Here is a 12,019-nt window from a genome sequence, read left to right as displayed (position 1 = left end):
ATTAATTTTTTTAAAAGGATTTTGAAAGCTTGAAATCAGTCTTCATGGATCAATATGTTGAAATACTAGTCATTCACATTTACATTATCAGCCACCAAGATTTTCCCACCCAATAGCAATCCACTCCTCTCTCTCTCTCTCTCTCTCTCTCTCTCTCTCTCTCTCTCTCTCTTTCTTTCTTTCTTCCTCTCTCTCTCTCTCTCTCTTTCTTCCTGTCACTCTTCCTTCTGGAATACCTGCCCTTCTTTGCCATCTAATGAACTCATCATTCTTCAATGTCCATATCAAATGTTACCTCCTGCAGTGTCTTCTCCACTTCCTCTCAGCAAATAGAAGCTTCCCAGTACCACACACATTGATGACAATAGTCATCATGTGTCATTTCAAATACCACATATCTTTATGACGATGTCTCCTCTACTAGGTCATGAATGCTTTTCAAGGACAGGATGAGCACAGGTCATCCTGTTCTTGAAAAGCATCCTGGCACATGGTAGGTGCTCAACATATTTTTTTATTGTTTGAACAAGTGAATAAAACAAAATATAATTCTTCTGAATTTAGCTGCTATATGGTAAATTCGCTTATAAGAAGAAGAAAGGGCAAGTTAGAGGCCTTGTGTAATTCTACAGGCTCAGGTGCAAGCTAAAAAAAAACCTAATCAAAGTTTTTCAGAAATTCAATCTCAGATAAAAATAGGGAAGGGTTTAGTGCTGGTTACTCAATGACTTGTGACCGGAAAAAAAAATCCTAAAATAGAAGAGTTCCAAATATACATGTTGTTTTATTGAAAACATAAGAAAAGCTTCCAAACTCTTGGGAATCACATGGCTCATCTTTTCAAGTCAAGGCAAACAAGAATAAGAACTCAGGGTTGGTAGACAATAAGGGCCACCCAAACACGCTTAAAGTTTCAAACAACTTTGATAGAAAGTCATGATTTGGCCTATATTTTTAAAGAAAATTATAACTCTGCTGCTCAATTGTGGATATTTGAAAACTTAAGCTAAATCACACACATTTATATTCTGGGATCTAGTTTCCCAAAATGTGAGGAATTCAAGAGTTTAAACAAAGCAGGTTTACAGCCTTCACTGATTACCATGGGGACCCTGGGTAAGTTATTTTACCTTCCTGGGTATTAATTTTCTTCATTGCAAAATGAGAGCATTGGAATGGATTATTTTCAAAGTCCCTTATAACTCTCAGCAAAGTCACAGAAAAGGAGAAGCACAGGGTATCATTTGGAATAAGCAGAACTGACATCTGCCAACAGATGTTTTCCGAGTCAAGAAGGAAGAGCCTCCATCCAAAAATATCTGTTCCGGCAAGACCCAAACCCACAAGTTAAGTGGCAGGGAAGCAGAAGAAGACACAGAGGCTTTGCAAACAGCCAGACCCGGGCTCCAATCCCAACTCTGCTGCCAGCCTTCCATCCGTGAGCATGTTACAGTCTCTCAGCGCCTCTGTTTACTTCTCTGTGAAATGGTGACGCTAAGTCCACACTCTGTTATCCAGGGTAGGTCAGTGGTGGTCAGCCTCCCCAGCCTACAGGGTTAGTAATGAGGAAACGGGTAACAAGTCCAGGTGATCAGCCTCTACTCCAACAAGAAACAGGATGAGAGGGGATCGGCTGCTTTCTGAGCTTCCCTAGAAGAATGGACTTACTCCGACAAGCCCAGCCCCACTGGAAAAAATGAACCCCTCTCAGATCCAGCCAACAACATAATCACAGTTAATCATGTCCACATAATGGAGAGTTCACTTTAATTTTGTTTTTCTGAACCTGCTAATAACCCCCACTAAATTGAGAGTTGACTGTAATGATATGTTAAAAGGTGATTTTATGGGTAATTTTCCTTTTGATCGGAAATACCACAGAAATCCACTTCAATAATTTTTAGAGCCTAAGGAACTAGGTCTCAACCAGCACGTTTAGAGTTTAAAAGAATCTGAGGGCCAAGACAATCACATAAGCACAACACCCCACTTGCCCCGAAAGCATTTTGGGAAATGTGCTGGGTGGAGAGAAAAGGAGATGCAAACATATCAGCCCTCCCACATATGGCTTTGAACAGGATAAAATGAGGTGGTTTCTGCAACATATATAACACGATTTCTAGACCTGTGAGCGACTTATTAAATGGTAGTTACTATTATGAATCACAGCTGATCCATGTGGTGCCAAAGTCTACGAGTGTTTTGCTATGCCACACTGCCTCCCAGCCAACACAATGGTATCTGGACTTTTTGGATATCTCACTGTGCATTTTTTAAAGGTTTAGCATACAGACTCTAACACATGTGTATTTATTTCTATAATAACCACATGCTACTTTACATGTTAAAACTTACACCAAGTAAACATTAAAAAATCCAGAAAAGTATTTTTAAAATCTTTTAATCATCTTCATTTCAATAATTTCTAAAAAAACAAACAAACCCATAAGCAGTGTGATTATGCTTTGCTATTTTTAGAATTTTGCTTTAATATTTTTGTATCATAGCAGTTTGAAGATCTGCATCTAAGTTCAGTTTATATCAACACACATTGTAATGGTTGTCACGGCTGGAAAAAGAACTTCACATGGAAGTCCCAAATAAAACCAAAAGAAGTCTCTCACTGATTGGACTTACCAAATTATAATACTCATTTTTCAATCCTACTCACCATTTATGCAGAGATTTTTATTTAAATTTGGCTAACAAATTTCTACCATTCTTCACGCCAAAAAATTATTCCTGCAAACAAATTGGAAGGGATTGCCTATTTTATATTTTTAACAAATACACTCAAAACCCACTAAAACTCTGTGGGAAATTATTAAACACAAAATTCTTTTTCCATGTTTATTAAGTTTGCAGGTGACAAACATACGTAATTTCTACAACTAAACAGTATAACAGTAGCAACATTCCCCAAGAGCCATTTTCAAAAGTGCACTCTGGGTTTCTTTTAAAAAGCACTTTATTTCTCACTATTAAATGTCATTCTAACCTTAAAGAGACAAGCTATTTACCTGCACTTATTTTTCTTTATCTGCTGGGTTGCACCTTACTGACAACCACGTGTCATCACATAACAGGAGGATAAATTGGAGATGAGTCTTTAACTTCAACATTTGTAAGTGCTTTGACACAAGATAAACAATGAATCTGTGTTTATGGCTATTTCTCGCTCATTATAAAGCAGGGGCCCTCAGATCCAGGCCACCCCTGTTCTTTAAAATAAAGTTTTATTGGAACACAGTCACACTCATTCATTTGCATATTGTCTACAGCTTCTTTCACCCCACAGTGGTAGAACTGAATACTAGTTGTGAAAGAGACCACATGGCCTGCAAAGTCTAAAACACTATCTTTTTCTTTACAGAAACAACTTTCCAGGCCCTGCTATAGATTGTTACAAATTTTTACTATTAAAGGTGTTGTTTCACAAGATTCACTACACCTATCTTCCTGTTAGTTTAAACACTATGGCTTTGAATTCTTCATTGCAGTAGCTGCCTATGAACACTGCAGTGATTAAACTCTTGTGGTTCTTTCCCTCTGCCTCAAATAATTTCACTTATTAAAGAAGTTATTAATATATTTATAATTAATATATTCCTTCCAGAATATCTTTTCCTTAGTAACAAGAGAGAATAGTTTTCCATTTATTTCATTGTTGAAACAGAATGTGGCAAATATCATAAACTGAGACACCTTAGAAACATCTGTACTTTAATTCAACCCTATAGAAACCTCCCACGCTGTCAAATCTACCCTAATGCTGTTTCTTCTGATCTGTCTGGGTGCTTTTTGTGCATCTTCCAAAGATATTTGCGGATAAAGCAATGCATTTTTGCTTCTAATTTCAGACAATTTTTATTGTAGCAGAAGAAAAAGTGTTTTCTTAATAGTTTGTAGCTTTGTAACTTCTCTTCTTAAGCAAGAACAGTAGCTAGTGAAATTATGTTAAGTGAATTTGAGCACCACCTGAGTAAAACAGTACTGTAAAAAGCTGACCTTCACGCTCTGGATACTTCATTTCTAGATGTCACGGTAATCATGACAACTTCATGGATAAAACTCAAGCACAGTGCGCCCTTCGGGTCAATGTCATTGTTAATGATATTAGATTTAAATCCATAGTTCAAAGAGGCTTCATTAAAATGTCTAATTTTTGGACTACTTGTTGTCTGATTTGACTAGGTCATCATTTTATCTTCTAACATGGCTGACAAACTCATAACAGGAGCAGAAGTGTTTAGTTGGCCATTTTTTCCTTGTTTCCTTGTGTGTCCATTATAGATATTATCTTCAATTCACAATTTCTCTACTGATATTTTTGAGCCTTTTATTCATTTTACTTTAGCTACAATTACATAATATACTATTCTTGGCATCTGCGTAGGCCCATGTAAACTGCAATATATCACAGTGTGCTGAAAGCCAACACCCACGAGAAAACAACTTGGGCAAGCCACTTCCCATGTGTGGAGGCCTCACAGCACCCTGTGAACTGTACTTGACATTTGACCTATATATCATATATTAGCAACACTTAATTTTTCTTATTTTCTAAATAAATACATACACAGGCCATATTTTTTTTTATACCCAAGTGGATTGTCTTGTGCACTCTACTATGGAGGCCACTGTACTATACAATAATTCTGCCATTTTAAAAAAGATAATTTTCAGGTCAAGGGAAGTGAGAATTATTCTGTTAACACTTACTGAGCAGCTACCATGTTTAAAAAAAAAACCCACACACATACAACAAAAAACCCAAAACAGTATATCAGGTGCTATGTGAGTGTTAGAAAGATGAATCTAAATAAATCAGACATGGATCCTGCCTTCAGCTCCAATCACTCATTCCTTTATTCAGCCACTCAGCAAACATTTACGGATGTCTTCCCATTCCAGGGATAGTGCTAGGCATAGGGTTTGGTGGCATGGTGACTTTCACTTTAGACATGGCAAACTATTCATGAATTAGCTTGAATAGATTGCTCATTGTCCTTGTCATTGTTGGGTAACTACATCTCCCCTATTGTGAGACACTGAACCACAATGAAAACTATAGGACCAAAGACCCCATGAATGAGAAGTGCAAGCTCTGCAGAGAAAAGAAGAGTGGACCGAAGCAGAAAAGAGGGACCACAGGATCTCTATTTCCCTTTTTCAGACCCTCTCAGACCCAGTTGTACTTCATTTCTTCTCCATAAACATCTATAACATTGCCTCACTGTTCAAGACATAGGGTATTGTAGCCATATAATAAACATACCATTTTACATGAGCTAATTTGAGTGTTTCTCTTCCTTGCAACCAAACAGAATAATTTTGTTCCAAGAAAGGAGCTGCAAACAACAAACACTAAGAGAAAATTAAGAATGAATATTGTAGAAAAACCATGATGCTCTTCTCCCTTCCCATTACCACTCTCTACCCTAGACGAGGAGCTAAAGGCCTAAGATACACAGTGGACAGTCAGTTAAACTTCTACCTTGAGTCTCGTAAGCCAAGTATCATAAGAAATAGAAAAAGAGGAAAGAAAATTTCTGTTCCAGGTTGCCTGACTTGAAACAGACTGAGGAAAAGATCCGTTTATTTCTATCCCAGCTTGGGGGCTCTGGTGTGGAAACTCCTCCCCATCATTTCTCAGAGGGCCTAGGGGTCCCCTTTAGTCTAATAATTCTAGTAGAAGCACTATAAGGGGTAGTTAGCCAGTGGCAGAAATAGACTTACAGTATTCGCTGGTAAGCTAGGCATTGCTTCTACTAAAAGGAAAGCTTTTGTGGATGTCTGATGTAAAATGATCAAGGTTTCATGACAAGTGAACACTTGATCTTCAGAAGTCCCGGGAATAGGTAATGTAAGGTTTTCAATCCTATAAAAACAGCACAGCCAGCTGGCAAGGTTTCTGATCCAATATGACTCCAGGATACAAGGACAAGTTCCATCACAGAAATGCTCTCACTCACTTATCCTGATTTTTCGGGTGGTGGCCCTACTCTTGAACCACATGTCTTACTCTGGGCCAGTGACCTTTCTTACTTCCTCAACACACCCCTTTCATCCGTCCACACCTGAAGGCTATTCCCTCTTCCTCCCACCCCCCTCATACACACATATATACACATATACATATATATACATATATAATTTTTTTTAGAGAGAGAGGAAAGGAGAAGAATAGAGAGAGTGAAACATCGATGAAAGAGAAACATCATCAATTGGTTGCCTCCTACATGCCCTCCACAGGGGATCGAGCCCACAACCTGGGCATGTGCCCTGACCAGGAATCGAACTGGTGGCCTCTTGGTTCCCAGCTTGACACTCAACTGCTGAGCTACACTGGCTGGGCTCACTTTTATTTTTTAAATTGATTTGAGAGTGAGAAACATCGATGTGAGAGAGAAACACTGAGTAGTTGCCTCTCATATGCACCCTGACCAGTGATCAAACCCACAACAAGGGTATGTGCCCTGACCAGGAGTCGAACCCGCAACCTTCCAGTGTATGGGATGACATTCCAACCAACTGAGCCACACTAGGCATGAAAGTACTTTTAAAACATTAGTCTTCAAATACTATTGCCTAAATCTCTATTTCCTGAAAAAGGGGATATATAGAATTTTCCCCCTATATTAGGAAAGGTGTCCACTACTCTAAAATGATTGAATGATTTTTTCCCAATTCAAAACAGTAAAGACAAGAAAGTCTGAGTTTCCATCTGAATACAAATTAAACATCAAACAAATAAAAATATGTAACTTTTTATTGCAAAGCCCTTTCTATCTGTAGACAGTGCTTTGAGTTCCACTAACATAAATTCTTTTCTTGAAAAAGACTGGAGTGCTAGGTATTGGCATGGGGGTATCTGAGAGGAACCAGGACTGAAAAAGCTTGACCTCTGAGCCTTGAATAAGTACTTCACTTGGGTAAGATTTCTTCTAGTAGGGAGAACCTAAAGCTGCCATACTGTGTGTCTAAGAAACTCATTCCTTTGCCAAAGAGGTGAATCTTTGCTATCCCTGTTCAGTCGGAGGTAGTATTTATCATAGAAACATTACCACTGCATATTGTATTTCCTTTTTTTTCTTAGTTCTAAGTTAGCATTCTCCATTGTGGGTAACATATTCCTCAATTAGATATGGGTTGCTGAACCAAGAAAAGTTGCGTTCAAAGCTGCCTGAGAAGGAGGGGGATTCCCTAGAGATTTGGACTTGGAGTTAAACCAGCTGGTAAAGATGACAAATTGTTCTCCTCTGGGGAGGGGGTGAGTATATTTTAGGGATCTGTATGATGGCTGTGTTATTTTGGCCTAGAATAGACTTGAAATACTACTGTTGGGAAGGGAGTGTGTATGAGACAGGGCAGTCAGGGGTAGGCTGTAGTAAACTGTGGTGACTTAGTTTTCCTCCCAGGAAGCTTTCACACGTTCCTTCTGCTGAGATTGCACTGCCCTGGCCGTGCACTGGGAAAATGACCCAGATCTGGCCAATTCCCCAAGCGATAGCAATGGTTCAAAGTGCAGCATGTGACGCAAGCAAGACTAATTAGAATCCTTCATCGGGTCTGAAGCAGAGACTCTGGCAGAAAGGTGTTATTTTTCTTCTTTTTTTTCTGGGGTTCCTATGCTAAGACTATCAGTGGCCATGTCCATATGGAAAAACAGGAATGACGCCAACATGCAAAGAGGAGCAAACGCAAGTAGAGAGGATAATGAGAGCAGGAGAAAGAACTCCTGGCTGTAGGGAGGCCTTAGTTCTAGTCCCTGAGGCCCTGATGCTTGCAGTTCTCCCTTCAGTTCTGTGAACTACTTCATCCTGACCTGTGATCCAGTCAACCACACCCTCCTTATCTGTGGACACTAGTTTAAATGTGGTCTCTATCACTTTAAAGAGCCTTGACTAATAACTACCCAGAACTACTTGGTACTCAGAGAAATAACTAAACAAAAGTTGAGTTTTGTTGTTGTTTTTAACTAAAATTGTAGTACATGCCTAGGGCAAAAATTCAAACAGTACACAAGGGTACATTATGTAATTATGGAATAAGTCTTCCCTCTACTAACCCCCAGAGCCCCTCTGCAGAGGCAAAAACTGTTAACAATTTCTTGTGTATACATCTAGGAATTTTCTAGAATTAACTTTATAGTGCTCTAAAGGGACAAGGAGAGAATGAAGGGAGTGAGATGTATGATTCCCAGATCTAGCTCAACAAAGCAGAGATGTATCAACGTTATGTCTGTTTTTTCCCTTTTCTGAATACAATGGGTTTAAATTTGCAGTTGTAAATTGTCTTACCATGAACTTTTACATTTTAAATTTTTAAGTAAAACCCCAACAGGGAAATAATAGTTAATGAGTTTTGTTTTGTCATCATGTAGGCTTTTTACAACATACTTTAAGACATCCAACATCTTGAAACAATTAACAAAACCACTGAACTTCATAGAAAGTTGGTTTGTTTTTTTAAGGCCTATAAACACAGAGGGATTTATTTTTAACTCCATAGCTATGCTGCCTGGTTTAAGATTCACCACCACCCCCACACAAAATAGTCAAAAGGGCAATCAATGCTGCCACTGTGGTTTCATTTTTTGTCTTTAAATTTGAGAGGGTGAAAGACATCACTGGAAAACCATATTTAAATAGCAGTGCTGAATCAAATATATTTTGGAAGTAGCTACACAACACATAAATGTATGACCAAAAATATATGCTACACGGCATTGTGAATGTACTAAGTGCCATTGAACTATATTTACTTTAAAATGGTTAATTCTCTATTATGTAAACCTCACCTTAATAATTTTTTAAAAGATGGTGTTTAAGAAAGTTCTACATTTTGCAAAGTAAACCAAAATTAAAAGATTTTTTTAAAATCACCATCTCTGACAAAAATAAAAATTAACCTTTGTTGAGAACCTACTCTCGGCAAGCCCCTGTGCTAAAAGCTTTCCAATAAACAGTAGACGACATAAAAAAGTAAATGGTTATAGTATATTACATGATAAGCATTATGAAGAAAGGAAGAGAATAGGATAAGAAGGCTTAGAATAGACAGAGGGGCAGGGGGCAGTATTAAAAAGGTGGTCCTGGTAGACCTCATCAAGGAAAGTAACATTTAAGAAATTACTTGGACAAGGCAATGTGGCTTAGTGGTTGAGCATCGACCTATGAACCAGGAGGTCACAGTTGACTCTGGGTCAGGGCACATGCCCTGGTAGCGGGCTCAATCCCCAGTAGGAGGTGTTCCAGGAGGCAACCGATCAATGATTCTCTGTTATCATTGATGTTCCCATCCCTCTTCCTCTCTGAAATCTTATATAATAAAGCCTAACATGCAAATTGTCCCCTCAGGAGGTCCTTTGACTGGGAGTTCGATTGCTTGCTATGATGTGTGCTGACCACCAGGGGGAGGCGCAGAACATGGTGGGTGTTGGTGACAGGTGCTGGCAGCAGCGGGCAGCAGTGGAGGCACTGCCAGCCCTGATGGGTCCTGATGAGAGTAGGACTATGGCAGGATGGTGGAGCAGGTGAGTGGGTGGCACCAGGCCAAGGTGGGTGCAAGTGGGGGCCCAATCGCCCCACAGACAGTGACCAGTGGTGGTGGTAGGGGGCGGGGCCACCGGCTCCCAGGCACTGAGGAAGCTGGGTGGTGGGGGGTGGGGGGGGGGGAGAGGTGGGGGGACCTGACTGATCACCCTGGAGGGGTGGGATGGTGGAGCAGGTGAGAGAGTGGCACCAGGCCAAAGCGGGGTGCCAGGCAGGGCTGCAGGACTGTGAGGCAGGGGGCACAAGCTGGGGCCGGATCTCCGCAAGCCACCCTGAGGGACCCCACCCATGCACGAATTCATGCACTGAGCCTCTAGTGTGTGAGTGTGTGTGTGAGTGTGTGTGTGTGTGTGTGTGTGTGTATAAAACTCAAAGAATGAAAGGGAGTTGGTCAAGCTGACATCAGATTTCTGGGGGAAGAACATTTCAGGAAGAAGTAACAGCCAGTGAAAGACCCTGAGGCAGAGACCTGTCTGACATGTTCAAGAAACAGCAAGGGCAGCATGGCTAGAAAGGCATAAACAAAGGGGAAAGTCATAGGAGATGAGATCAGAGAGGTAATTGAGGGTCTGAAGCTCATGGAGGCCATGAAGAGGACTTTGACTTTGACTTGTGAACTAGGGAGCCACAGCAGATTTAGGAGCCATGGCTGAAACAAAGACTGTGTTGAGAATAAACTGGAGAGAGGGAAGAAGAGGGGGCAATGGTAGAATCAGAGAGATCTAGCAGGAGGCTATTTCTGTACCCCACATGAAAAATAATAATAGTTATGCCCAGAGAAGTAACCATGAATATAGTGGAAAATGGTCAGATTCTCAATTTATTTTAAAAATGGAGCTCATAGAATTTCTGACAGAGTGGATATGAAGTATGAAAGAGAGAGGAGTCAAGGAAGAGTTCAAGGTTTAGGGCTTGAACAACTGAGAGAGCTGCCCTGCACTAAAACGAAGACGGCTCTAGGTGAAGCAGGTTTGAAAGAGGGATGGAAAGTGGGAGGGGAGGGGACAGGAGTGACAATCATAAGGTCAGTTTTGTACATGTGGATTTGAAATGTCTACTACAAAAGCAAGTGGAGATATCTCATAGAATTGAGGTGGTTTGGACAAGTCTTGAGCTCTCCAGTCTGTCAGCCTTCTCATGAAGCAATAATATTTACTTATGGTGATAGTGGTCAAACCCAATGCTTTCTTTTTCCCTAAAGAGTAAGGTTCTGACTCTGATCTACTGTCAAACTGAAACATGTTTCTTCCATCGTTCTCTTTACTTTGCATCTCCTTGCCTGTATTTCTAGATGGGGACATTAATTTATTTGAGCCAATTTGCATTACTTTTTTAAACGATGTTACTGCAACTTGCTGCTATTTTAAGAAAGTTATGACTAAGTCTTTTACAACAATTATGTTAAAAGAGTCTGTGGCAATTGCCAAGGTGTACTTTCCCTGTGTAGGAGATCTAGCTCAATGAAGGGTGACACCTCCCAAGAGGAACCTGGACCCCTATGGCTGGGATATATCTGACATGAGTTAAACCAACTATATTTGTTTTCTAAGAGGCAATATTTTAAATCTGACTGAATGTGGGCAAGAAAATTAGAGATAATAACAATAGGATAAATCAATAAAAATCACCCCAATCATTAATCCTTAGTTTATCGAATTAGTTTTAAACTCTTTTCTACACTAAACCTCTTCTAGAGTACAACAAGATAAAAACAAATGGATTTTTAGCTTGGGTATGCACATGGCACTATGGGCATCTCACAGCCATGAAGAGCAGGCCCAGAGAACAAAGCAAAATCCTGATCCTGGATGTCCACAATCAGATCTTTAGCTGGAAGAGCAGGTCCAGCTGCAAAGGGAAGTCCCAGACTGGTAGCCAGATGGGTGAGGCGCAATGGCCAAAGGACATGGCAAGCTCTAGCATGACTGAAGCAACAAGTCCAATCAGATGAGGGGAACACAATGAAGAACAACCCAAACAACCTGTCTGTAACCCCCTCAGCAAACAGACAGGTGGGAGCTTATTTGTAGACAAATTGTCCATGGGCAGCAAGAGTCTGGTATACAGATCCAGGTTCCTGCCCCAGGTAGAAAGGTTAGCAAGTGCCACATAGGATGTCAGGGCCCAGTCCCGGGCTGAAGTCAGAGCCAATGTCCAATCCTAAAGGGAAGAGTGCTTTTGGACAGGAGAACTAGAGATCAGGATTTAGCCAGATCTGTAGCTTGGACCAACAATGGACAGGGAAGAAGACAGATGTCACTTGGGAAAACATGTCACTAGCCCATCAAACCCCACATTCAGGTGGATGACTAGCTACCAAGTCCTACCAATGTCACTGAGGTGGTTGATCTACTTCCTATCTGAATTGGTTTGGACTCAGATATGAGGGAGGGAGGGAGGCAACTAGAAGTGAAAGTCATGAATGGACCCAAAAGGAAGCAGCTGGGCAACATAAAGACATG

Source organism: Myotis lucifugus, unplaced genomic scaffold (assembly GCF_000147115.1).
Source record: "Myotis lucifugus unplaced genomic scaffold, Myoluc2.0 scaffold_43, whole genome shotgun sequence".
Lineage (NCBI taxonomy): Eukaryota > Metazoa > Chordata > Mammalia > Chiroptera > Vespertilionidae > Myotis > Myotis lucifugus.
The sequence above is the reverse complement of the archived record's forward strand: the minus strand, read 5'-3'. Positions refer to the sequence as shown.